At 45.9% G+C, this 21,954-nt stretch overlaps 2 long non-coding RNA genes across 3 annotated transcripts; one reads left to right on the forward strand and one right to left on the reverse strand.

Annotated features, from left to right (window-relative positions):
* Positions 1 to 9,569: 9,569 nt before the first annotated feature.
* Positions 9,570 to 20,219, reverse strand: LOC103214822 (uncharacterized). Of its 2 annotated transcripts, XR_489827.3 has the most exons (3): positions 20,179 to 20,219; positions 11,503 to 11,566; positions 9,570 to 10,568 (listed from the first exon to the last, which is right to left on the reverse strand). It is a non-coding gene; the product is annotated as an uncharacterized lncRNA (long non-coding RNA). The 2 variants fall into 2 exon arrangements; XR_012092633.1 differs by lacking the exon at positions 20,179 to 20,219 and having other exon boundaries at positions 11,503 to 13,828.
* Positions 13,940 to 17,560, forward strand: LOC103214884 (ATP11A upstream neighbor lncRNA). Its single transcript, XR_012092694.1, has 3 exons — positions 13,940 to 14,418; positions 14,555 to 14,696; positions 16,947 to 17,560. It is a non-coding gene; the product is annotated as an ATP11A upstream neighbor lncRNA (long non-coding RNA).
* Positions 20,220 to 21,954: the final 1,735 nt, after the last annotated feature.

Raw genomic sequence — 21,954 nt, forward strand, 5'->3', positions numbered from 1 at the left:
CCAGCTTCCCTATCTTGAAATAAATTCATACATATTATTTACCCTCACAGACAGTTTTTGAAAATCTCTGTAGTGCCCAGACTGAAAGAGAAAAGAGAAATCAAGATAAACTAAAGAAGATCAGAGGAATCCCCGAAGCTCTCTGGGGGCAGGGATGATCCTCCCTGGGGTCGGAAATTCCCAGGTAACTTGACTCTCCAAAAACTTAACTACTGGTAGCCTCCTGCTGACGGAAAGTCAATTAACACGTACTTTATATGTTATATGTGCTATATACTGTATCGTTATGATAAAGTAAGCTAGAGAAAAGAAAATGTTATTAAGAAACTCAGAAGAAACAGAAAATACACTCACAGGACTGTGCTGCACTTACGGATGCCGTAAGTTTACTTTCTTTATAAGATGAATCATTCATCTAAAATAGCGGCAACCACCACTGCAGACCTCAATCTATGGTACATACCAAGCATTTCCACTTTTTCCTGTTATGTCGTGACCTTTTTCTGCTTCTTGGGGGCACTTCCAGCATCACTAGTGGCACTTCGTGTGGGTCCTCCTCTCCCATGACTGCTGGCTGTAGGGACCACTGAGACGCTGATAAAGACCACTGAATGAGATGAAAGACAGGGCGGGGCTTTGGGCACCGGATCCACCTCCACATATCCTCACTGTTATTTAGAAGCCTCATGGAAGTATATTTCCCCAAGTAGCCTTGATTGCCATCTGCATTCAACTGTAAAATCAAGAATATCAAGGTAGGAAGGAGCCATAAACATCCTATTACCTGACTCTCCTAGGTTAAGACGCCTTCTGAGACATTCCCGCACAGCCGTCTGCCTGATACTGAATGTCTCTGCAGAAAAGAACTCAAGACCTGCCAGGCAGCCCATTCCATTTAACCTGCTTTGCCTATTAGAAAGTTCCTTCCTTCCTTCCTTGTTCCTTCCTTCCTTCCTTGTTCCTTCCTTCCTTCCTTCCTCCTTCCTTCCTTCCTTCCTTCCTTCCTTCCTTCCTTCCTTCCTTCCTCCCTCCCTCCCTTCCTCCCTCCCTCCCTCCCTCTCTTTCTTTGTAGTGAGAATGGGAAAGAGTAGAACAAGGAGCTGGATCTGTACCTGACTGTGAACAATCGAGATAACTCACCACCTTCAGACCAGCCTGAAAGTTCTTTCCTACAATGAGTCAAAACGTGCTCCAGAGTTCTGCCAATGACCCTCAAGCAAAACTTCTTTCTTTTTTTTTTTTTTTGGACCAGTGGGATGGCAACAGTGAGTTGAACTAATATTAACATGTCAGTTGGTTTCCTTAAAATTGGTTCAGTGTGTTCTCAACTTGGACGTGACAAAATTCCAGCGATGAGGCTCATCAGTGTCTCCAAGCCCTGGCGACGCTACCTAGGACACCCCGAGCCTGATTCTGATTGAGGCTGTGATTTGGCCTCTGCGGTGGGTGCACCATGGGAGAGGAAACCATCCCAACATCTGACTCAGGTCCGCGAGCCCATTCATACCTAGGAGATCACTGAAAGACAAAGTTTCCCAACCTCAACGCTACCCACATTCCAGACCAGATGGTCTCTGTTGTGGGGAACAGTCCTGTGTGTCACGAGACATTCGGCAGCATCCCTGGCCCCTGCCCGCCGGCTTCCAGAGCACACACTCTCTCCTCCCAGGTCACAAAGATCAAAAGTGTCCCAGATATTGCCAATGTCCCCTGGGGGATGAAGTCAGTCCCAGGTGAGAGCCACTGGTGTGGGCTGTGTACACGGCCTCCTTTGGTCTCCGTTTAGTGCCTTTAGTGATCCTTCTTAAAGAGAATATGCTACCTTGGATCTTAGCTGAACTTCTTAGGGGAGAGCCAGATATTGTTACACGGAGACCATGACATTTTTTTCATTACATAAGCAAAACTGACCAAGAAAAAATGCGTATTCTTTTTCGTCTATTTCAGTTAAGATTGCCCGTTGTGTTGTACATGGGCTTAGCTCCTATTTGTTTGGCTATCAGTATAGTAGTTCTACTATTTTTTTGTGATTTTTCTCAACCAACACAAGGACACCTTTGAAGCAGTAATAACGTCACAGTTTCCATTTGAAGCTTGAGGTTAGAGGACACTCAAAATCAGGTTTGATCAATAGCATAATAATGAAGATTAAAAAGTGATTTTTGGTTTCTTAGGAAGCTATTGGAACAATTTATCATAGCCAGTCAGGTAGTCAATACAAACAAGACTTACTGGAGAAAAATAATCACTAGCGTAGGTAATAAAAATTTAATTGATTTACATTTATTATTAAAAAATGAATGTATAATTTGTCAGAGTTAAATATTTATAGCTCCAGTTAAAAAAAATTGATCTGTATGTTTTGTACTTGTCAGCTAAATAGACAGGTATACTCAATGTTGTTTCAAATGATGCCAGAAAAACAGCTGCATGTGAGCTACTCTAATAGGTGATGGTGAAGGTTTTCTATTTTCCTAATTTTATTGTTGTTTTTAAATTTTAAACTTAAGTTGTACCTATATATATTTTCTTTTCATTTTATTTAAAAATAGCTTACTGTAAATTTAATGTGTGAGTGTTAAGTAGAGAGTTTAATTGTGTAGCCTTGGAACTGTGGCATTTCCACATGGAGGGAGAAGTTGGAGAATAACATTCATAATTAAAGAGTATTCCACATGCCAGGGAATTTCCTACAGTCACCTCACTTTCTGTACTATCCCATTTTACCAGAAGGAAACAAAGATTCAAAAAAAGTTAAGTAATTTGCCTTCAAAACCCATAGAGAACATCTACAACAAAACCAAGTGACAAACTATTTCCACAGGCCCCAAAATGTGAGCAGGTGGGGACAGTCACCAACTAAAAAGTCCTCCTAGTATCAGCATCTGTGTCCAAAACCAGGGGGCACCTCGCAGCCTCGAGAGTGGAGGAGGCCTCAGCAGCCGGGGTATGGCCTGAAAGGCAGCGCAGCACATGGAACAGAAGCACAAACCATCATGGGGGCTGCAGATTCTGATTTTACTAAGAGACTGCAGTTGGCCCTTGGTAAACTCTGGAGGGGCAAGGTGCCTGGACCCCATAAACAGTTGAAAGGTTCCTTCCCGAGCGGAGCTCTATTCTGGGGGAAAAGTGCTGAGATTGGAAGCAAATCAAGCAGGATAGAGACACTAAGAGCAAAGGAAAAGAAAGCCCAGACTACAGTGATGGAAAACAGAGGAGGCTCATCTCACAAAGTACGAGGTCATCTTTTCACTCACTTTGTGGACAACAGAAGTAACAGAAGATGGACCTCTCTGACAGCAAGTTAGATTACTTCAGTAAAATGAGCCAGTTCCTAGAAAAACAGAAACTACTAAAAGAGACTAAAAAATAAATGGAAAATCAAGTAGACTTACAACAAATAGAGGTTTAATTGGTAATTAAAACTTTTCTGCAAAGAAAAGCCCAGGCCCACATGGCTTAACTTGTAAATTCTACCAAACATTTGAAGAAGAATACTAAACCTTCACAAATTCTTTCAGAAAGAAAGAGAGAGAGAGAGAGACAGAGAGAGAGAAGGAAAGAAAGAAAGAAAGAAAGAAAGAAAGAAAGAAAGAAAGAAAGAAAGAAAGAAAGAAAGAAAGAAAAGAAAGAGAGAAAGAAAAAAAAAAAGAAGAGGAAGAAACACAATCTAACTCATCCCATGAGGTCAGTATCATCCTGACACCAAAACCAGACTGACTTGTAATCAAAGGAAGAGAAAACTACAGGCCAATATCCTCAATGAATATCATTGCAAAATCATCAAAAAAAATACTAGCAAACCAAATCCAGCAACATCGAAAAAAGATTATACGACACAGCCGAGTGGGATTTATCTCAAGAATGCAAGGGCGGTTCAATACACAAAAATCAATGTAACACAACACTTCCAAAGAGTACAGGACAAAAACCACGTGGTCATCTCAATAGGCACAGAAAAAGCATTTGAGAAAATCCAACACCCCTTCAGAATAAAGCACCTAAAAAGCTGGGAATAGAAGAGAACTTCCTCAGCCTGGCAAGGGGCATCTACAGAAAAGTCACAGTTACAAAGAAGAATCTGTGTGCTTTCCCTGTAGCTCAGGAGCAGAAGGAGGAGGTCTGCTCTCCTGTTTCTATTTAATGTTGTAATGGAGGCTCTAGATAAAAGTTAGTACAGAATAAGAAGAGAATGAAAGACAGAGAGAAAGAAAGGCAAGGTCTCCATGCTGGAAATGAAGAAGTGAAATTATTTCTGTCTGAAATTTCATAAGAACAATGCAGACCGAGGCAGGGTGGGCACAGTGCAAGTGGAGCAGGGTTGGCCAGGAGCTGGTAATGATGGATGCACTTTTCCTCTGATTTTTTATATGCTTAAAATTTTATGAAACCTTTGGCCAGGTTCAGTGGCTCAGACCTGTAATCCCAGCACTTTGGAAGGCCAAGGCAGATTACCTGAGGTCAGGAGTTCGAGATCAGCCTGGCCAACATGGCAAAACCCTGTCTCTACTAAAAACACAAAAATTAGCCCAGCATGGTGGTGCATAACACCTGTAATCCCTGCTACTTGGGAGACTGAGGCAGGAGAATCACTTGAACCTGGGAGGCAGATATTGCAGTGAGCTGAGATCATGCCACTGCACTCCAGTCTGGGTGACAGAGACTCTGTCTCAAAAAACAAAAACAAAATTTTATGTAACTTTTAAATAAAAGTTAATATTGGAAGATGTTTTTAAAGGAATAATACACATTCTCAGAAAACTCAGAGATTTCTAAATCAAAAGAGAAACCATGCCACCTTTTCCTTGGTTTTTTTTTTTTTTTTTTTTTTTTTTTTTGAGGCAGGTTAGCCCCAGTTCATGATTGCGGTCTAAAGCTATTGGCTAATTTTACACAAATCAGAACCCATTAACTTTTCATTTAATCCAAGTCTATCACAAAATATCTAGTCAAATATTTACTGATTTTATTTTATTAATAGGGAAAAACCCAACAGTCCGTGCTCATAACCAACAGGTATGTAGAGATGTAAGCTGTTTCAACTGTTTTCCCCGTCATTCTTCCTTACGGAACATAAATATTTCACAAATCCAGTCCCTCTCCTCTTCCCCTAATTAACCTGTAATTAACCCAATGAATTCTTTAAGAACTCGGTTCGATGTCACTCTCCTGGGGGTTGGCTTCCCAGCGCTTCCTGGCTGGGTCTCAAGCCTCTGCCACACGGAGGAGGCATAGGAAGTTCCGTCACTTTTCCCCAGTGTCTAACTCAGGGGGTTGCCGCATGCTCCTTTGTAAGATCAGGTGGCCGTGGTGGGTCTCCCTCACTGGCCTGTGTCTGTCCTTATTCGGCCAAGGGCTGTTCCTGGCACACACAGGACAGGGGATGAGCCTGGCAGGGCTGAGTGAGAAGATGTGAGAAGGGACAGATAAAGAGACAAACCAACTCAAATTGTTACTCGCCAATGCCTCGCCTGTCGTTATTGTACACCACACAATATACAAAAAGGAAGTTTCCATGTTTTTCAGTATCTTCTTAATACCTTTATAAAGTGCATCAAACTTAGCCATTTATTTATTTGGTTTATGATCCCTCTGTTTTTAATCTTTTAATATTTCTGTATACTTGATAGGATACTTCCCTTCGATCATTTTATACTTTTATCAAAGTAAAATTCTAGGCCAGGCACGATGACTCACACTTGTAATCCCAGCACTTTGGAAGGCTGACGCAGGCAGATCACCTAAGGTCAGGAGTTTGAGACCAGCCTGACCAACATGGTGAAACCCCATCTCTACTAAAAATACAAAAATTAGCCCAGCATGGTTGTGGGCACCTGTAATCCCAGCTACTCAGGAGGCTGAGGCAGGAGAATCTCTTGAACCCAGGAGGCAGAGGTTGAGGTGAGCCGAGATTGTGCCGTTGCACTGCAGCCTGGGTGACAGAGTGAGACTCTGTGTCAAAAAAAAAAAAAAAAAAAAAAAAGTAAAATTCTACTTGGCCAGAACCATTATTAGGTTGTTTTTCTTTTTTTAATGTCATGGTTTAATTAATTAATTTAATTGGCCCCTTCCAAAAGGAAGCTTATTAAAACATTTAATAGAACCTTAAAGAAAATCCTCACTTGTATTTATTTTGATAAATTGGTTCGAATTTAAGAAAGCCTCACTGAAGGTTGACTTTACTTACAGAATGTCAGTAGATTTACCAGGAAAACACTTGTACTGTCATGATGTGAGTGAACCCCAGAAGATGAAGATGCTTCATAATTAATGCCTCCAGCTCTTAACATATGCAGCCATCTGCACTCTCCCCTGAGCAGTCTGCCAGTTTGTTAATAATGCATTCACGTTTGTCTGTAGCCCATACGAGTTGTGTGACAGGAAGGATCAGAAAACACAATCCATTTCACCCAGTCTAAGTTGCCAGTCGGGTGTGGATAACAGGTCAGTTTATTATTAGCTGTAGTTTCAGGTGAGAGTGACATGACTCAAAATAATGTGACCAAACTAAGAGAAGAACATGTAATCATGTTGGCCCTCATACCGACAGTGCAGAGGCCAGCAGCCCAGTCCTGAGGATCCCAGCCTCCGTCCAGCTCCCCTTGCTTTGAAGACAACGCCACCACTTCCCGGCCCCCAGTGACCGGAGAGCGGATGGGGTCACCCTGGCTCCTGCCTGGGCGCCCTCGTTCTACCCCTGGCCTCTGCTGCATTTCCTGGGTAATTCACTCTCCATCTAGGCTGCTGTCAGAGAAGGCCCTGGTGCTGACATTGCCAAGTTTTTTCTTCTTTTCTTTCTTTCTTTTTTTCTGAGGCGGAGTCTCGCTCTGTCACCCAGGCTGGAGTATAGCGGCATGATCTCGGCTCACTGCAACCTCCGCCTCATGGGTTCAAGCGATTCTCCTGCTTCAGCCTCCCAAGTAACTGAGATTACAGGCACGCACCACCATGCCCAGCTAATTTTGTATTTTCAGTAGAGACGTGGTTCACCATGTTGGCCAGGCTGGTCTCGAACTCCTGACCTTAGGTGATCTGCCTGCCTCGGCCTCCCAAAGTGCTGGGATTACAGGTGTGAGCCACCGCGCCCGGCCCCCTCAATGTAGTCTTAGTAGATGAGCAGTCCTAGTTCCCAGATCAGATGGGAGAGCCGTAAGACCGGGTCCAAGTTGCCCTGTACTGTGAGGAAGAGCCGTGATTGTTCCACTGAGGCTTGAGACGACCTTGGAGGGGAGAGGGTTAGAGGGCAGGCCAAGGGTTGTCGGATCACAGTAGGAAGTGAAGTTGGCACAATTCCAGTTGCCATCAACTCCCTGCTGGCATGTGATCTGCATGCAGGTTGGAGCCATCAGAAACCAGAACCTTCTCTGAGAGAAAACAGGGAAAGCACCGAACACCCGTCTTGTTGACAGTGCTGTCCAGGGCTCGCTCCTGAAGAGGCTGTGAGATCCAGGGGTATGTGTGATCTTCTGGCTGGGGAGGTACCAAGGCCACAGACCCCGACCCCTGTGCAGAACCATGTACTCCCCGCCCAGGCTTGGTGCGCTGGAGGGAATGAAAATAAAGAACCTCTTAAAATTTAGTTGGAAAAATAATAAAATATCATTTTCCATAGTCAAACAGAATAGGATGAAATAACAGCAAACACTTCTCTGACACAGTTCCAAGAGCCTTGTGTATATGAATTCGTGCAATCCCATAGTCATCCAATGAGGCGAGGACTGTCATTGTCCCTGTTTCACAGACAATGGGCCGAGGGCTCCTCTAGCTTTCCCATGCCTCACAGCTGGTACGTGCAAACCCAGGGCTTGAGCCCCAGCAGTGTGGCTCGGGTCTGCTGCACTGACCCATGTCCAAGTTGTTATGTGCACAAGGGATGCTACAGACGTTTATGAGACACACACGGCGGTGGCTGTTATACATTATCACTGGGGAGCTGGATCCATCAGGGGTCCCAGTTACAAGCAACTGAAACGAATCATGGTATTGCTATTTTTTTTTTTTTTTTTTTGGAGGCAAGTCTCACTCTGTCTGTCGCACAGGCTGGAGTACAGTGCTGCGATCTCGGCTCACTGCTGCAACCTCCACCTCCTGCGTTAAAGCGATTCTCCTGCCTCAGCCTCCCGAGTAGCTGAGATTACAGGCACCTGCCACCGTGCCAGTCGATTTTTGTATTTTTAGTAGAGACAGGGTTTCATCATGTTGGCCAGGCTGGTCTCAAACTCCTGACCTCAGGTAATCTGCCCATCTTGGCCTCCCAAAGTGCTGGGATTACAGGTGTGAGCTACTGCACCTGGCTGAATCATGCTATCTTAGGAGTCAGAGGTAATTAACTGAAAGGATACAGGTGCTCACAGAATTGAAGGAGGCCAGAAAGCCAGGATTAGAAACGGCTCAGAAAATTACCAAGAGAGGTTGTGGGGCGGGAGCTGCAGCCAAGTCTGGCTGGGTCTGAGCTGCAAACGTTCCTTTGGGTCCCTGGTCCAAGAATAACTAACATCCGTGTGCTTTGGTCCAACACCACACACTGGCTGTCCCAGGGAACAGAAAGAGGAGCCTCTCTCCTCACATTCCTTGTAGTTAAAGACCAAACCTTGCCCGTTCCGCACCAAATGGTCCCCTCCCATATCAGGTGCCAAAGGGGGGTGCATAAGGAATAGCTGCTCACGTGAAGCAGTAAGGGGCGAGTGGCTGTTGGAATGATCCTCCGTCCGAGGCCATGCACAGTGGCACCTCCAGGAGGGAGAGCAAGGATGTAGCGGCAGGCATGGGTGCCTGCTGAGAAAGCTGGGAAAGCTGGAGGCCCAGAAACCATCCCGACATCCTCCAGCAGGCCTCACCAAGAGGAGGAACCTGAGGCCAGCCTCCACAGGTGGAGGGAACATGATACACAGTTGATGTGTTGGGGAAGCAGCTGGGGTGAACAGGGAAGGCATGGAAGACACCAAGAGATGTGTCCCAACGCCCCACAGCCTGGAGGCTCACATCTGCAACAGGGATGACTATCAGGGTCTGTAATCCCAGCACTTTGGGAGGCCAAGTGCTCACGGAACAGAAGCACAAACCAGCATGGGGGCTGCAAAAAACGGTGCTTTGCAAACAATGGTGGCGACGTGAACGTCCCTCCACTGAAGGAATTCACAAAAGCAGTGCAAGAGGCCATCATAGCATCAAAAAATTACAGTTCTACCACTCTCTCTAGCAGAGAAAGTGCTGGAAGACCACACCATGTGCCACAGGATACCTGTCTTTGTTTCTCTTTTTTTTTCAGATGGAGTCTTTCTTTCTCTCTCTCTTTTTTTTTTTTTGAGATGCAGTCTTCTTTCTTTCTTTCTTTCTTTCTTTCTTTCTTTCTTTCTTTCTTTCTTTCTTTCTTTCTCTTTCTTTCCTTTCTCTCTTTTTTCTGAGATGGAGTCTTTCTTCTTTCTTTCTTTCTTCCTTTCTTTCTTTCTCTTTCTCTATTTCCTTTCTCTCTCTCTCTCCTTTTTGAGATGAAGTTTCTTTCCCTTCCTTCCTTCCTCCCTCCCTCCCTCCCTCCCTTCCTTCCTTCCTTCCTCTTTTTTGAGACAGAGTCTTGCTCTGTCGCTCAGGCTGGAGTTCAGTGGCGCGATCTCGGCTCACTGCAACCTCTGCCTCCCAGGTTCAAGAGATTGTCCTGTCTCAGCCTCAGTAGCTGGGATTACAGGCACCCACCACCACGCCCAGCTAATTTTTGTATTTTTAGTAGAGATGAGGTTTCCCCACGTTGCCCAGGCTAGTCTCAAACTCCTGAGCTCCGGTGATCTGCCCACCTTAGCCTCCCAAAGTGCTGGGATTACAGGCATGAGCCATCACGCCCGGCCCCTGTATTAGTTTCTTTTTGCTGTACAGCAAATGATCCCAGGCTTAGGTGCTTAAAACCATACACATTTCTCACTCTTTGTTTCCATGGGTCAAAAGTCTGCATGTGACCAGCTAGGTCCTCTGACTGGGGCCTCACAAGGCTGAAGTCAAGGTGCTGCTGGGCCAGGTGCTCATCTGAAGGTCAAGGTCACCTTCCAAGCTTACTGGCTGTTGGCAGCATTCAGTTCCTCGTGCTTGTGGGACTGAGGCCCCTGTTTCCTGCTGCTGCCCGCTGGGACCTGCTCTCAGTTACTGGAGGCCCCTCTGCTCCCTCTCATGTGGCTCCCCGCAAAGCACGGCAGTTTGCTCCCTCAAGGCCAACAGGAGCACATCTCTGCAGCCTCGAATCTCTCTGACTTTCCCTATCTTGTATCCAGTTCCACCCAAGATAACCTTCCCTTTGACTAGCTCAAAGTTGACTGATTAGGGATCTTAATTCCACTGAAGAATTCCTTCATCTTTACAAGAGAATGTAACCTGATCAAGGGAGGGACATCAGGCTCTGTTCCCATCGAGGACAGGGGATTGCAATGGAGCCCCCCAGCATGGGGTGGGAATGTTGTGAGCCCTATCAGAACTGTGTCTCCTGAAGTCCTGGAGACAGAAGCGGCTCAGGAACGAGGGGAGCACTGTAGCGCTGAGTCTGGTGGATGAGGTGGAAGATGTTCCAGGGGGATGAGACAGCAATGCTGAGAAAGGAAGGAAATCTGGATGAATACGTAGAGGTTGGCCAGATTATGATGACCAGTTGGAGAAGTTTGTATTTCATACTATAAAAAGCAACCAAATCTAGTTAATATACCCTAAGTTGGGTAATAGGATCAGATTCTTTACAGTAAAGCTTACAAAAGTAAAATTATTTTGTAATTGTATTATAGCAAACAACAGGGTTTAAAAATGGTCCCTTAAAAATGAGCCTTAAAAATAAGCAGCCACTTAATACTCATTTGGGTCCAAAAGCCACAAAGCTATTGACATTTTCTTTATGCTGAGGAAGTCTTGGTGGTATCGATTCTCATACAGCAGAGATCAAGACGAACATCTTGTACCTCCTCTTCCCCACCTGCCTCTGAAGCAAACCCTGATCTGATGACATTGTCATGAGGCCTGCTCACCCTCAGCAGCTTCCTAGTGTGCCCTGGGTGTGGGCATCCAGTGCCAATAAATGGAGGAAAATGGGCAGACTGGGAACGGTGGGAGCAGGCGGGAGGAAAGGAAGTGGGGAGGGAGGGAGGGAGGCGGAGAAAGTCAGCTTAAGGGAAAAGTGGGACATCTGGTCACACCAGGGTTCAGGGAGTGGCAAGAGGTTCCGAGCCCTGCCCGCTACTGACCCGAGGCTCACACGGCCTCACCAGCCTCACATCAGTCACGGTTCTGAGTCCTCAGGAATAACAACAACTAAAAGAGTTAATTTTTTAAATTTTTTCCATTGTAATTTATATGGAATTCTGAACAATGGAAAATCAGAGCCCAAACAGGTGATAAAGAGGTTCATTAAGAGCCTTGCGAACCTGAGAGCACATTCAGAATCGCCCTCGCACTTACATCTGTGAAAGACACAAGCTCCGGCCAGTGTCCCGCAGACACTCCCACATCCCCCATCACACAATGTGATGTACTCACGGCGGCCGCAGGCCTGCTCCTCTGCTTCCCATCACTTCACCCATCCCGTTCAGCAGATGCTCCCCTTGAAGAGATGGAAAAAATGGGTGTTTAGGAAAGGCCTTGAAGATAGAAATGAATGCAAGTGCTGTTGTTATTAATAATATTTCAAAGTGGGCACACGGAACTCAATGACATTTTAATTTAATTTGATTAGATTAGTCGGGGGCAAAAGACTTTTTATTTTTATCTTCAAAGGCTGGAGGCACGTCAGGTACACAGACTGCAGCACGGTTTGCTCAGCGTGTTGGCTTCTGGCTGACGATGTGTGCCCAAAACCTTTCTCACGGCTTCTGAAAGTAGATCGAAGGGAGTGGAGCACTGTAGCCTCTCTGGTTGCAGAGACTCTCCAGGCATTTTCTTTTCATGTGAGATGTCACACTAACCCAAGTACGATAATTTTACTACTTCCTGCTAAGCTAGTCCAGAGACTGATCGTTTCTATCCAAAATTGGCAAGTCTCCCTTCCTTTATATTTCAGATTGAAGAACAGGAGAAAATTTTCAGAAAATGGTTTATAGTGGAAAGGTACTGGTTTAAACTTAACCTACTTGCTGTTTGAAACAAGTTATTTTAGTTAAAGTGAAATTCTCTATGTAAAATATCATTTTAAGAAATTTTCATAATGCATTTTGCTGTTTTAAAGTTTTGTATTTAGTAAAATGCAGAAAGTCTAATCCTTCTGAAGACTCCCTTATTACATCTCCTCACACACCCACTTGTACTCACACCCCCAATCCAAAGGTTCATGGGGATACTTTGTTATATAATTTTGTTGTCAATGTGATTCATAGGTTTTTGGTTTTGCTGTCTAGTTGCTCTGTTTTAATTTTGGGATTTAGAAAGATTAAACGCTATGCCACCACCACCTTTCACTTTGAACATTTTGAAGACAAATATTTCCTACTTGTGACTAACATACCCAGCCAAATTATCCATCACTATAAGGTCAGAAAAATATTTTAACTGTTGATGTTTCATGCACCCTTTCCCAGGAAGCTACTACAGAATACATTCTACTAAATTAAACAGATAAATCAAGGAGGAAGGCATCATGGAATGCAGAAAACAAGGGCTTATGAGAGAGGTAGAGGGAATTCCTGACACCTGTGAAGTGCAGCCTGAGTATAGAAGTATGCAGCAAGTTTAGAAAGTCATCATCAGATTGGGGCAGAATGCCAAAGGGTGACAGGAGGGATGTCTCCAGAAAATAAAAAACATATATAGAATGGCACTGACAAACATGAGTGTATGGCTGTGAACTAGTAGAAAGTATACAGAAAGCTAAGAAAATGAGGCTGGGCACAGTGGCTCATGCCTGTAATCCCAGCACTTTGGGAGGCTGAGGCAGGAGGATCACTTGAGGTCAGGAGTTCGAGACCAACCTGGCCAACATGGTGAAACCCCGTCTCTACAAAAAATACAAAAATTAGCTGGGCATGATGGTGGGCCCCTGTAATCCCAGCTACTCAGGAGGCCGAGGCAGGAGAATCACTTGAACCAGGGAGGCAGAGGTTGCAGTGAGCTGAGATGGCGCCACTGCACTCCAGCCTGGGCAACAAAGCGAGACTCTGTCTCAAAAAAGAAAGCTAAGAAAATGAAAGAGGGAGGCGATGATTATCTTCAAGGAAAAAGGGTCGTATAAGAAAGAAGATGCAGTGAAAATGCATGAACACAGGGGCGGCATGTAGCATGTAGCACATGCACTGACATGCAGTCATGTAATCTTGTTACCATCACAGGCAGGGATTGAATGGAGACCCGTGTAGCCTCTGCAGGCACACATGCAGGAGACAGAGTTAGAGGTAGGAGCATGAATGAGCTAAATATTTATCTTCCCATGTAACTGGTGCTGTTGAAATTTTCAAAATTATGCTATAAGCATATGATTTGGAAATATGGACACAATAAAGGTAGAGGAGCAAAGAGCTATGAGTGATTCTCTGCAGGGGATTCCAGAGTGGGCGATGGCAAGGACATCGGGTTATTCTTATGGCTGGGTAGCACTATTTTCTTTTAAAACTATGCAAATGTGGCCGGCCACATGGCTCATGCCTGTAATCCCAGCACTTTGAGAGGCCAAGGCGTGTGGATCACCTGAGGTCAGGAGTTCGAGACCAGCCTGACAACATGGTGAAGCCCTGTCTCTACTGAAAACACAACATTACCGGGTGTGGTGGTGCATGCCTGTAATCCCAGCTACTCGGGAGGCTGAGGCAGGAGAATCACTTAAACCCAGGAAGTAGAGATTGCAGTGAGCCGAGATCATGCCACTGCATTCTAGCCTGAGCGACACGGCAAGACTCCAATTAAAAAAAAAAAAAAGCAAGTGCATTTCTTTGGCTAACATTAAAGTTTTTACAAAGTTTCATTGTAATACAGAAAATAAACTCTTGGTGTACCCCTGTAGGATTACACAGAAGAAAACCAACCATTCAATGCCTTTCTTCTTCCATTCCCAATCAGAAGGTTATTTCTGACCCATTGAAATATTATCTACAAAGAAGATGAGAGCCTCCTGCAGCAGTCTCGAGTGGTCTGAGAGCTGAACCCAGGTTTGAGGCCTATCTCCAGGTGGTCCTGAATATCCGTACATCCCAGGACCTTGTTAGGATGAACTCACCAGAGGCGTCCTGGGTTACTCAATGCAGAGACTCTTACCCAGGGTGTCAGCCTCTGAAAGATACACGTGCCTGGGCCTCTTTCCTGAAGATGGACCCAGCAGGTCTGGAGGGAGGGCCCTGTGATGCACCCTGTGATAAGCCGCTGATCCGCGCTGCGTGGAACCTCAGCGGGGGTGTGAGCTATCAGGAACCTGCCGCTGGACTGCAGCGACCAGGAGAATACGGGTTCTGTGCATCCGACGGCGGGGACCAAGCAGAAAGGAAAAACCCTTGCTGAGCAGACTGTGCACTGGGCAGCCTGCCGGCCACTTTATACAGATTCTGTCATTCAGCTGGGGTCTCTCTGCTCCCTGATACTAACCACGCCCACCAGACCATCTTCCCTCCAGCTGGAGGAAGAGGTGGACCTGGACCCTGGACGAGGCGGGAAAAATCAGGGAGACCCAGCAGGATGGGTGAGAGGAGTGTGCTTGGGGAAGGTGGCCCCTAGTGCCTGGCCTCAGGCAAAGTCGTTTTCTGTGGATCCAAGAAGTAGGTGGCATGATTGTGCCCAGTTTACAGACAGGCAAGCAGGGGCCTCGGCAGGCTAAGGCATTGCTGCAGGATGCACCGTGCCTGCCCCTGACTGCAGAGCCGGTGTTTTCAATTCATTCGTTCCACCTTAGCAAGATGGGCCTTGGAGGGGAAGTGAGGGAGAAGCAGGTGTGTGCCAGAGACCAACGACACCCACTGTGGGTTCCAGCTGTCCTGCGGTGGGTCAGGCCAGCAGACTGCAGGGACGGGGCTGGGAATGGCCGTGATTAGGAGACTGGTGATCCAGCCACAAGCCTGTGGTGGCCTTGGGATCTAGCTGGCCCGGGGATGATTCCTGCCTTCACTGTCTTCAAGTAGTGGAATTTTGGATACTTAGGTTTCCTTATCAGAAAAACTGGAGCAGTGGAGCCCCGCACTCGTGCTGCCGTCTGTTTACAGAAGTACACAGGGGTGAGTGTGAGATTCCTGGCACATGGCCAGGTCTCCAGCCTCAGCTTCCATCTCCTCCTTAAAGTGATCCAAGCTGAAGCATGCACTGGTGCAGCCTGTATGACGACATTCAACGTGGTGAGGTTGTGAGCTGCCAACACAACCACGGCGGCATCAGAGTTTTTCTTCACGTGTGTCACTAAGGCAGAAACTGGTCTCATCGATGTTGTTTTGTTTTTGTTGTTGAGACAGGGTCTTGCTCTGTAGCCCAGGCTGGAGTGCAGTGGCACAATTACAGCTCACTGCAGCCCCAACCTTCTGGGCTCAGGTGATCCTCCCACCTCAGCCTGCTGCGTAGTGGGCACCAGAGGTGTGAGCCAACATGTCCAGCTAATTTTTTATTTTTTGTAGAGACCAGGGTCTTCCTATGCTGCCGAGGCTGGTTTCGAATTCCTGGGCTCAAGTGATCTGCCTGCCTTGGCCTTGCAAAGCACTGGGATTTCAGATGTGAGCTACCGTGCCTGGCTGTGTTTTCTTTTTTTTTTTTTCTTTTGAGATGGAGTCTCGCTCTGTTGCCCAGGCCAGATTGCAGTGGGGCGATCTTGGCTCACTGAAACCTCTGCCTCTCAGGTTCAAGACATTCTCGTGCCTCAGCCTCCTGAGGAACTGGGATTACAGGTACACGCTACCACACCCAGCTAAAATATATATATATTTGTACTTTTAGTAGAGACATGGTTTCACCATGTTGATCAGGCTGGTCTTGAACTCCTGATTGGTTTTCTTTTTTAAGAGCTTTCTTCTTCATGAGCTCTGTCTTCTGAAATGGAACTCAGAATAATTGAATATTAACATAAAAAGTTATCTCTGGTTCTGGAAACACTATTTTTTTCTTTTTCTTTTTTAAATTTTTAACCATTTTAAGTGCACGGTTCAGTGGCATGAAGTATCAGACATTCACACTGTGGTACAAGCACTGCCATCCATTCCAGGACTTTTATATCATCCCAAACTGAAACTCTGTCCCCATTAAATACTTACTGTCCAATCCTCCCTTACCCCAGCCCCTGTCAAGGGGCTTCTAGCCCCATTCTATCATACTTTCTGTCTCTATGGATTTTACCTTTCTGGGGACCTCATATCAGTGGAATCTTACAGTATTTGCCCCTTTAGGCTGGCTTCACTTAGTAGCATACAAAACCATTACATTTTTTACACACTTTTTTGGCTTTTTGAGCAGACTGAGCTAATTTCCAGTTGTCTAAGAATATTTAAGTATTCTTATAAGTTACAATAGCTGAAAAATATTTTAAGAGAAACCATTTTATCTTTCTGTTTGAAAAAGTGAAGGGGTGGCTGGGTGCGGTGCCTCACGCCTGTAATCCCAGCACTTTGGGAGGCTGAGGTGGGCGGATCATGAGGTCAGGAATTCGAGATCAGCCTGGCCAACATGGTGAAACCCTGTCTCTACTAAAAATACAAAAATTTGCCAGGCATGGAGGCGGGCGCCTATAATCCCAGCTACTCAGGAGGCTGAGGCAGGAGAATTGCTTGAACCTGGGAGGCGGAGGTTGCAATGAGCCGAGACCGCATCATTGCCCTCCAGCCTGGGGACACAGCAAGACTAAAGGGGTGAGTTTTCAGTTTTCTAGAAAATAAACAGTTTAGTTTTACCTTTAAAAGTAAAAAGTTTGGTTTTCATAAATTGAACATTCATTAAAGTGATGTTATGTAATATTCAAGCAACTTGCTTGAGCAAAGGTGCAAATTACTTTGACTAATGCTAAATTTCTAATTATCATCCACCTCTTATTTCAGATACCCTATCATCTTTACTTTGTTGGAGAGGAGCTGTAATAGTCTATGTTAAAGTTACTGTTCAGACAAAGGATTCCAACAAATTGCTTTCATTACTTTATTGGTAATTTTAAGCACTACGAGGAACTTAGTTGTTTTTTTCTGGAAGAAAACTGGAATTAAAATCATTGATCCTTTAGAGAAGTAGAACAAAGGAGAAGGGAGTGTATAAAATAAATAAGAAAAGAATTCTTAGCATACTTTCCTTTCCTATATTCTCACTGAGAAATAAAAAGTAAATGGGACATTGAGAAGCAAAATTAATCCTGATTAGGCTCGCTTTGGGACAAGCAATCACTCTGCATGATTACCCATTGTTAGGCGTGAAATGGAGCCGATGATCGCTCATTGCTGAGGAGAAAAGACCCGGAGACCCCGGCTCATCCAGTCTCGCTCCTGACCTGCATCTGAACACCTGAAGGAAGAAACTTTAAGAAAAAGACTTCAAGTGACAGAGGAGACAAAAGTCTCAAAGGTGCAGAATTCAAGAACGCATGGCGTCTCAGGATGGGTGTGAAAGTGACAAATAGGAGATCCCCTGACAGCTAAACCCAGGCACGTCCAGGAATCCCGGGATGCGGTGCAAGTTTTCACGGCAGAGCTCACACCAGCATTGTGTGGAAGATTAAATGTTGTTATGCTTTGAGATTGGCACTCATGCTATTCATTTTTTATTAAGAAGTACAATGAAATTTAATGTATTCCATTTTTGACACCAATGTAATAACCAAATTAAACTAGATTTTCAAAAATAATCAGAGGCCCTGCCCCCCGCAAACTCCTCCTGGGCCCGGGGAGATGTGGGTCCAGTCAGTGGCAACTCCATCTTGGGTGCTGATCCAGCATGCTGACTTCAGACCAGCGCCAGTCTCCTGAGCGCCTCCCAATTCCTATGTGATTTCCTGTCCCTAGTGTGTGACCATGTCAGCCTTGATGTGATTACACAGATTATGGGCCATGACACACCTACCACTCTGCCTGTCTTGCAAAGAGCACTTACACCTCTTCCCTAGGGCACAGAAGCCCTGGGTCTGGGGTGACAGGTACAGAGACCTCCCTATCCTCCAGCCACCCAAGACCATGCTTCTGTCTGTAAATTCCCCCAATAAAACACCCTTTACTAACAAATGGGATTGATCTGGCTTATTCCTTGGTTTCTCAGCTCCTTCGGCATTTGGGGGCCGTGTTGCATATGCGGCCCTTTCCTGGAACAGGAGACAATGTTCTACGTCACGTTCCAGGACAAATGACCTGGCAGAGCATGGCAGATGATCTCGGGGGCTCTTGAGCAGGACCTCACTCTCCACAGCTCTCCTTCACGGTGACAGGAGTCATGCGGGATGGATGGCCTTGCACGGGGCACTTTTCACTCTGCGAGTGCTCATGCCTTACGCTCTTCCTTTATTCTGTTAACGCTCATCAGCTAAAATAGCAGTTTATGTATAACTAATTCTTTTAGCATCTGTTGAGCACCACGCTATGCCTAAGGAGAGAGAGACTGATAACTGATGGTAATTGATCATCCAACCGGTTCACATTCAGGTGGGAGACAGACATTTAGATGAATGAATCTGAAACCTGCTATGCTGGGAGCTTTTTACAAAAGCTTGGATCCCACTCCAAACCAACTGAGTCAAAGTGTCTGGGAGAAATACTGCCTGGGGAAGTACTATTTTATTAGTAGTAGTATTTGAGACAGTCTCACTCTGTCACCCAGGCTGCAGTGCAGTGGCATGATCAGAACTCATTGCAGCCTCAGCCTCTTGGGCTCAAGCAATCCTCCTACCTCAGCTTCCTGAGTAGCTGGGACTACAGGTGTGGGCCACCATACCCAGCTAATTTTATTTTTTGTGTGTTTTTTTGTAGAGATGGGGTCTTGCTAGGTTGCTTAATCGTCCCACCTTGGCCTCTCAAAATGCTGGAAGTACAGTTGTGAGCCACCATGCCCAGCCTGGGGAAGTGCTATTGGTTAAAAAAAATTCCCTAAATGAGTTTAATCTATAACCAGGGTTTAGAAATACTGCTGTGGAAAAATAACTAAGCTTTACTAAGTGGTGCCATTAGGAATGCTAAGGGGGAGTGATTAATGATAACCAAGCCGAAACCCAGGCAGGTGTAGGGAGAGATGGCATCTGAGAGTGACTAAGAGGGGGCCAAACACGGGGTGGGGCAGAAGATTCCAGAACAAGGGACCAGGGAGGTTAGAGAATGGCCCATGAAGGGGCAAAAAGTGAAGTTTCTGCCATTGAAGAACTCTAGGGGCTGGGCGTGGTGGCTCACGCCTATAATCCCAGCACTTTGGGAGGCCGAGGCAGGTGGATCACCTGAGGTCAGGAGTTCAAGATCAGCCTGGGCAACATGGCAAAATCCCATCTCTATCAAAAATACAAAAATTAGCCAGGTGTGGTGGCGGGTGCCTGTAATCCCAGCTACTGGGGAGGCTGAGGCAGTAGAATCGCCTGAACCTGGGGAGCGGAGCTTGCATTGAGCTGAGATTGCACCATTGCTCTCCAGTCTGGGAGACAGAGCGAGACTCTGTCTCAAAAAAAAAAAAAAAAAAAAGAACTTTAGGACCAATCCCTGGGGAGATGGTCACCTACGTAATTCTGGACCTGTGGGGACAGCAACTCAAGAGACGCGTGGACAGCATGGGCCAATAACTTGGAGGAGCAAGGCTGTTTGCCCTCGGAGGCCCAGCTTGAGTCACTACCTTCAGGTAACAGCTCTTTCTAGCACCAAAATGACACTCATTAAAAATTCACACTTCCTGGTTCTGTGTCTACAGCAATAGCTCTGGCTTTAGGTTTGTCATTTTGGGTCTCCGTGCAATAATTCTTTTGAACTGTCTTTACAGGAAGACCTCATTTTTTTTGCCCCCACGCCCTTATTTCCCTCCAGTTTTTTTCACTTAAGGGCCAATGAATCCAAGATTTCTTTGGAAAGAAAGGCGGAGGGAGGAATGGAGGATGGGTGTTTATGAGTCTGTGTGTAGGTGAGGGTGTGGCCAGGGTGTCGCCTGAAGCACCCATTTGCAAACCCACAATTTCAAGTCTTGGGGTTGGCCTCCTAACTGTTACCTCCTCCTCATTCATTCTATCCCTCCAGCACTGTGAAGCAGCTGTGCTGGTAGTGGGTCAGGGGTAGGTCCTGGTTACCTGAGGCTAAGACAATTTCATTCACCTTGGACACTTACCAGTTTGGTGATGTGCACTGACCTCGGGCCTAAGCCCATCATCTCAGGGACTCTGCTATCCGTGCGATGGACTGGCCAGGAGTGGGCACATGACTTAGCTGGTCCATCATTGTGAAGTCTCTCTTGCTTGGATGTGAATGAAGAAACTTGGAGGCCGTAGAATTTTTGGCAGTCATTTCACTTTTGAACTCACTGTGATGGGCACCAACACATGACATTATTGTTTAGTCAGTCTATGGTAGATTATTTCCAAAGATAATCCCCCATAAATTCCCTGTATGATAATCTCTCATAAGGATTAGGAGGAGTTCTCATAATCCCTCATAAGGATCCCTGTCTGTACATGGGATCTTCCCATTAAGAAGTGAAATCTATGTCCTTATCTCTTGAATCTAGTGGCCTTGGAATTTATATTCACCAACAGAACAAGGTAGAAGTCATATTCTCGGACTTCCAAACCCAGGCCTTACAGGCTGTATAGTGTCCACATTGACCCTCCTGGGTTCCCATGTAAACACTCAGGCTAGACGATTGAATGATGAGAAGCCAGAGAGACAGACAGCAAGGCCAGCCTGTCCCCAGTGTTTTATCACCCCAGCTAAGATCCCAGCTATGTGATTAGAGCCACAGGAACCTTCCAGCCCCAGCTGAGCCCCCAGAAGAATGCAGCTGCAGGACAATCCCAGCCAACACCAGGTGGAGCAGAAGCACCATCTCGCCAATTCCACAGGGTCCTGAGAGATGGTAACCCACTCACTGTTGTTTCAGCTCCTGCACTCGCGGTCACTCATGACACAGCCAAAAATAACTGACTCACAGGGTGTCTTAGTCTGCTCAGGCTGCTGTAACAAAATCCTTTAGATGGCTATTCATACACACAGAAGTTTGCTTCCCACAGTTCTGAAGGCTGAGAAATCCAAGATCAAGGTCCCAGCAGATCTGGCATCTAAGAAAAGTTCTCTCCCTCATAGAAGGCCTCTTCTAAGCATCTTCATATGGCAGAAAGGGCAAGCAGCCTCCCAAAAACCTGTTTTAAAGGGCACTAATCCCATTCCTAATCACCTCCCAAGCCCCCCACCTCTTAATATTTGGGATTAGTGATTAGGTATCTGGGATTAGAGTTCCACATGTGAATTTGGGAGGACACTTTCAAACCATCGCATAGGGTGAGTTGGACTTTGTTTTTTAATAGTTCTGATTTTTTTTCCTTAGATTTACCACGAAGATGCTGACATGTGTTAGAAAATCCAGCTCATGTGGTTTAAATGAAGACATCTCTCATAGCAGGAAATTCCAGATGAGGGCAGCAGGATTTTGGTGAATTGTCTGATTGTGCTGAGGACTCCTGCTCTTCTCATCTTCCCAGGCCGCCAGAGTGAAGATGCTCTTCCGGCCACCTTCTCTCGTGGGTGCAAAGGGCTGTGGAGCACCAGGCATTGCATCCAGACAGGGAATGCAACATCCGCCAGGGAAAAAGGAGCATTTCCTGTTTATGTTCCTGTAGGAGTGAGAAAACCTTGGCCAGACAACCCCCAGCAGGCTTCCTGCTGGGACTCATTGACTTGAGCTTGTTTGAAGCCAATCGTTGGAAAGAGAAATGGAGCTACCAAGATTTTCTCAAAAGAGACAGAGTTTACCCTTAGCCACACAGAGGGTGGATACCTGAGCCAGCAAGGATAAAGAGGGCATGGCTGCTGCCCTGTAGTATTCGCTACAGAATGAAAAATAATTCGCATTTACCACTGAATAAAGCAGACACTCCTGACAGGCAGGCAG

This window comes from Chlorocebus sabaeus, chromosome 3, assembly GCF_047675955.1.
Source record: "Chlorocebus sabaeus isolate Y175 chromosome 3, mChlSab1.0.hap1, whole genome shotgun sequence".
Taxonomy (NCBI): domain Eukaryota; kingdom Metazoa; phylum Chordata; class Mammalia; order Primates; family Cercopithecidae; genus Chlorocebus; species Chlorocebus sabaeus.